The sequence below is a fragment of the Cornus florida genome, unplaced genomic scaffold (assembly GCF_030987335.1).
Source record: "Cornus florida cultivar Cherokee Brave unplaced genomic scaffold, ASM3098733v1 CherokeeBrave_3.0.0_Hap2_Chr08, whole genome shotgun sequence".
Lineage (NCBI taxonomy): Eukaryota > Viridiplantae > Streptophyta > Magnoliopsida > Cornales > Cornaceae > Cornus > Cornus florida.
The window spans coordinates 82,981,388-82,986,939 of NW_026775578.1; the positions used below are offsets into that span (position 1 = coordinate 82,981,388).

The window sequence follows — 5,552 nt, forward strand, 5'->3', positions numbered from 1 at the left end:
TGCTCCTCCTAGAGTATCCCCAAATCCATTTTCTAGTCGTGATGCCAATTCAGTTAAGGTTATGAACTTTTAATTTCTCTTATATATGTTAAATTTTCATTATTATAATATGCGTTTAATGAATTTATAAAAAATGTAGGGTAATTCAAATCAAATGGGCAAGAAGACTTGTTGAAGTTGAAGTTGAAGATGGGGTCGTGGCTGTGCTTTTTGAATTTCCTTCGTCTTGGATGGGTTCTTTTTGAAAAACTTGTACTACATTTGTTAAAAATTCTTAATTCTTTTTGTGTAACATTTAGTACCCATATCTAGACAATTTGGATGGTATTTTCATATTAGCAGGTTAACTTGTGGTTGTATTAGTATACATTTTTTACTAGCTTAACTTGTGGTGGTATTAGTAGTCAATTTCGATGGTATTTTTCATATTGGCAGGGTTAACTTGTGGTTGTTTGTAAAAACAATTTGGATGGTATTTTTATATTGACTTGTGTTAGGATGCATTTAATAGTTGTGAAGAAATTTTTTTCCAAAAACAATAATGGGAAAAAAAAAAATGTAAATAATTTTACCAACGCTCTTTTAAGAAGCGCTGGCATAGGGAAAAAAAAATATAAAAAAAAAAAAAAAAATCAAATAACCCTTTACCAGCGCTTTTCCAAAAAGCGCTGGCATAGGAAGAAAAAAATATATATAAAAAAAAAAAAAATTCAAATAACCTTTTACCAGCGCTTTTTCAAAAAGCTTCAGAAAAAAAAAAAAAAAAAAAAAAAAAAAAAAAAAAAAATTCAAATAACCCTTTACTAGCGCTTTTCCAAAAAGCGCTGGCATAAGGGGAAAAAAATATATATATATAAAAAAAATTTCATAAAAAAAATTTCAAATAACCCTTTACCAGCGCTTTTCCAAAAAGCGCTGGTAAAAGCTCTTTACCAGCGCTTTTCTAATAGCGCTGGTAAAGGCCTACCGACCAGCACTTTTGAAGAAGCGCTAGTAAAGCGCTGGTAATTGGTAAAGCGTTGGTAATTGAATTACTAGAGCTTTTTAAGGCTTTTACCAGCGCTTTTGAGCGCTGGTAAAAACCAAAACTGTTGTAGTGTATCTCTACCCAAGTAGTTATAGAAAAAGGCCTCAAATTGTTAAACCAGTATTTTGCTTTGTCCTTTAGGGTGAAAGGGAAGAGTTTTAACCTTAAAACTTCTTCTGGCATATTCGTGTATTTCGCAGTGGAACACACTTCAAGAAACTCATCCAAATGCTTGTAAGGTTCTTCATTGGGTAGCCCATGATAATTAGGAAACATTTGAATTGTTTTGGTTTAATCTCATAATGGTGTGCTCTAAATGGAGGAAGTTGAATGCATGTTGGTGCATTATACTCATTTGGCATATAATGATCTCTCAAAGCGAGGGGAGGATTCACAACCGGTGGTTCTACATAAGCCCTATAATTTGGTTGAACAACGGGAGGTAGAGGTGGGGCAAAGAATGGCCTAGGCATTCCTATTGGAATTTGGCCTTGTTGTTGTTGTGGAATGAACAATCTAGGCATGCCTAATGGGACTTAAATGTTATCTTATTGATGATGCACATTAGGGTGAAGAATGCCTTGTTGGTCAATGTGACCAAGGTCTTCAACATTTTGGACATCCATTAATGAAATAGAGTTGCTTGAATTACCCCTTCCCCTAGGATTACGAATAACAGATTCAAGATGAAAATTTAATGGGACAAGAGTATGATTTAATGACCTACGACCATGCATGCACAATTAAAACTGTTGGACCAAGAAGGGGGGGTTGAATTGGTCCAAGGTAGTTTCTTCTCTTTTTCACTTGAATACAAACATACATAACCAAGAAGATAAAACCAATGCAAACAGTCAAATCACATGGACACAAGATATACAAGGAAGCATATCAATAGGGAAAAACCTTAGTTCTTGGCCTCAGCCAATAAATGCCTCCACTAGTAGTATGAACCTTGTTACACACTCAGTTATCTTACTCATTGCACATACCCTTGTAAAAGAATAGATACTAGCTTTCATAACCAATCCACACACACTAGCTCACCATCTTCACTTGTTGCATGCAAGTAGTTACTCACTCAGCTACCCCACTTTCCAACCACCTTGTACTCACTAGGACATTGACTTTCACAGCCTCTACACACACACAAGATCAAACAATGCAAATAAGCACTCCCCCAGTCCACAGCCCCTATGCTTGTACAACAAAGCTCTCAATAGCTTAATCAAAAATGAATAAAGGTGTCAACACACCAAATACAGAATACTTAAGTTGTAACATAAGATAAGAATGAATACACAGCTCTAAGTATCAAATGTAAGAAACCTTAGCTTCACTTCTCTGTAATAAGGTGGATAGAACTGTCAAAACACAATGCAGCTTCACTTGATGATCAAATTAGGTTCCCACAGGCTTGAATCAGTCAAATACACTTGCTTGTATGGATTCCGCAAGAAGATAAGCAAGGTATAACAAGAACAGCTCCCACAAGGCAAAAACCCTAAAGTCAAGAGTAATGAAGTAACTTCACTTTGTAGCTTCAGAACTGACCTACACTTGACACCCACAGCCTTTATATCTTCATATAACTTTGCTCAACAAGATTCACAGTGATTGGAGCAAGGTATCACAATGTCACTTCACAAAAGGCTTAATTCACAAATTCAAGGGTAGAATGGTCTCTTCACAATGTAGCTTCAGATCAGCCATGTAAATGCCTCCCACAGTCTTGTATCAACAAAATATACTTGCTTAATTGATGAGCTCAATTCAGATAGCATGATATAGCACTTTTACTTCATAAGCAGCCTTAGTCTCACCAAACCTTAGTATTCAAGCTTTCAAGGGCAGCTTTGTAATTCAGCCTTTAGAACCACCCAAACATTACTCCCCCAGTCTTCAATATGTCATATACACTTCCTCACACAATAAACTCATTCAACACAACAAGGTATAGCTCAGTTTAAGTGAACAATAGCAATATTAAGGTTATAAAACTGATTCTCAACAAATGCTACACACAACATTAGTATTTGTTCATATTCTCAGCAGCCAAAGGTTCTCATAGCTTTAAAATTATAAATCATACTTGGTTGGAAGCTGGGACAAGATAAATCAACTAGGACTCAACCCTGCAGCTCTTAAACCAGCAAAATAACCTATTGCAGCAGGCCTATTTTCAGTAACTGTGAAGTTCTTGGTTTGAGGGGCAATTCTGGAAATTCGTGGTTGGACTCTCTTGAAAATAGCTATCACAGCTTACACTTATCATAATACATTTGCTCACATCACTGCTTCTCAAGTTATAGTAAGTAAATAGCAAATTTTAGTCCAAATAAGGCTTCAAAAAACAGTTTTTGCTGCAGCAATGTTATGAGGGCAAATATGGTATTTCAACACTACCAACTTCTGGATTTTGGCTCTCTCAAGTGTATTTCAACTATATAAATATGCTCAAATGAATAAAACATTAATCATAGCAATGTATTTCAATTTCAGTTCACACGGCAGGCTTTAAACACTAGTAAAACCTGATTTATGAGGTCAACCAAACCAAAATCTAAGATGGTCATTTTCTTGACCAAATCTGAATTTTTTTAGCGTCAAATCATCTATTCAGTTATGCTCAAATGATGGACATTCAAGGTATAGCATGATAATGACATATAAAGCTCAGTTTATGAAGCTTAAGCCAGAAATTCAAATAAAACTTGAGGTCTGAGGTATGGAAAATTGTACCAGTTGCTATATGAAGTCCTCAGCACCTTCAGCAGTTGTAAATCATCAAGTTAAGTATGCTCAGACCTTGTTCAAGTATAAAAAAAGACCACAGCAATTTTGAACCAACTTAGCCTCTCTTTACACTAGAAAAACAGTAGCTAACAACCCTCTTTTTCATCTCCAAATTGTATACACCAGTTAGTGCTATATTCTTATTAAACACAGCTCTCTTGACAGATTAAACACTCAGTGGAATGGTTTCATTTTGGTTCTCGAGTGTTCTTCATTTTCAGCTCATTTTTAGCTTTTTAACTTTTTATGAAGAGGTTGTCTTTCAAGAAGGCTATAACAGCCTTTATATAGAGACCTTATTGAAACCCTATTGTAGATAAGGCCTTCTCATTACAGCCAATGAACATACACACACATTTCTCTTTGTAGGACCATAATGCCACGTGGCAGCAAGATGTGCTTACCTCATTTATACACAAACTCTCACTCAAATACCCTTTCAGCTGACACTTGTTGTAAACCAGAAAATGCTGAGCATTATTAAACAATTGCAGACCTTTTCATACAATGCACCATCTGTAGAGGATCTCTCATTGTCTCAACACTGTGGATTGACTAGAGTACCCTCGAGACCCTTGACAAAATTACATAAATGCCCTTCAATGAGTATAATAGTAATCATTTGCTGCAGCTTGTTAAATAACAGCTTTGCATAATAAAAAATAGCATGAGTATATCACAAAGTTCAGTCATGGTCCTTGCTTCAGCACAAACAGCTTCAGCATAAAACAGCTTCATCACAAAACAGCTTCAGCACAAAATAGCTTCAGCATAAAACAGCTTCAGCATAAAATAGCTTTTGCACAAAACAGCTTCAGCACAAAACAACTTTAGCACAAAATAGCTTCAGCCTTAGGGTTTGAATACTTAAAATAAAAGCATACTATATTTTTGTCACAAGTTCAACTTTTAACTTCAACTGTAACACTTAGCATTTCACATTGAAAGTGTAAAACGCTTGATCAACCATGAATCAACAATCTCCCCCTTTTGCACTTTCAAATGTTAAAAACCAATTAGTCTAATTCTCCCCCTTTTTGACATTGGAAGTCAAAAGGTGAATAAGAATAACAATAAAGGATTGAAGGCTGACAACTTTTAATATGAGAGTATCAAAGGAGATGGGGTACAAACTTTGAAGTAAGATAAAGAAGATTTCTGAACAAGGAGCTGCCAAATTGAACACCATACCTGCTGTATTAATTTTTAGATCTTTGTCTCTGAGTGGAGGAGGCCTGAGATTGTCCACCCTTAAGATTGGTGAATACATAGTGTAATATCTAAGAGCTTTAAATGACACAGGTGCTGAATTTCTACAACCCCAGCTAAATAAGCTCTTTAAAGGTATACAATGAATTGATTTAACTGCTGCATTGATTATCACACCTGCAATATGAATTTGCAGGTCTTTGTCTCTGAGAGGAGGAGGCTTTGAAGTGTTAATTAAACTTGGTGATCTATGAATTGGAGATCTTATGTCTGACATTGTCTTCTTGATCAAACCATGCTGTAAAATAGCTTTTGAAGGAGCACAAAGGATTGAATAAGTTGCCAAGTTGATCAACACGCCTTCAGAATTAGTTTTTAGGTTCTTCTCTCTTAGTAGAGAAGGTCTTGAAGGGAGAAGTGAACTTGATAAGCTTTGAGATTGAGACTCTATTTTTGAAATTTTCAACTTCATCCAATAATGCTGAGAACAAGCTTGTAAAGAACCAGAAATCTTGATTGT

General features: G+C 35.5%; 1 long non-coding RNA gene across 1 annotated transcript; it reads right to left on the reverse strand.

Moving 5' to 3' along the window:
• Window positions 1–1,934: 1,934 nt before the first annotated feature.
• On the reverse strand, window positions 1,935–4,089 carry LOC132268217 (uncharacterized). Its single transcript, XR_009469254.1, has 2 exons — window positions 3,770–4,089; window positions 1,935–2,963 (listed from the first exon to the last, which is right to left on the reverse strand). It is a non-coding gene; the product is annotated as an uncharacterized LOC132268217 (long non-coding RNA).
• Between the last annotated feature and the right edge of the window lie 1,463 nt (window positions 4,090–5,552).